This window comes from Penaeus monodon, chromosome 22 (assembly GCF_015228065.2).
Source record: "Penaeus monodon isolate SGIC_2016 chromosome 22, NSTDA_Pmon_1, whole genome shotgun sequence".
NCBI classification, from domain to species: Eukaryota; Metazoa; Arthropoda; class Malacostraca; order Decapoda; family Penaeidae; genus Penaeus; species Penaeus monodon.
In genome coordinates this window covers 19,997,269-19,997,503 of record NC_051407.1, presented here as the reverse complement: position 1 = coordinate 19,997,503, position 235 = coordinate 19,997,269, and the positions used below count along the sequence as shown (strand labels likewise).

Here is a 235-nt window from a genome sequence, read left to right as displayed (position 1 = left end):
CTCTTCAAGAAGTAATCCTCATTTTCTACACATTTAATTGCCATTGATTTTACAGTTAAAATGCCTCTACGCTGATGTCACTTCCCAAGTATGACAACCATTCACACAGCGAGAACAGTTGTACTCGACAATCAGCTGATCAGGGTCAGTCGTCACACAGTCTAATGTTCCCATTTGGACCTCGAATCTCATAGCTGATAACGCATTCATTAGAAGCATCAAGGGCGATTGGCCT

The 235-nt window shown here is 42.1% G+C and overlaps 1 protein-coding gene across 1 annotated transcript in view; it reads right to left on the bottom strand.

Annotated features, from left to right (window-relative positions):
• Positions 1–235, bottom strand: part of LOC119586980 — a gene marked incomplete in the record, with an annotated part of 81,895 nt that overhangs the window by 70,377 nt on the left and 11,283 nt on the right.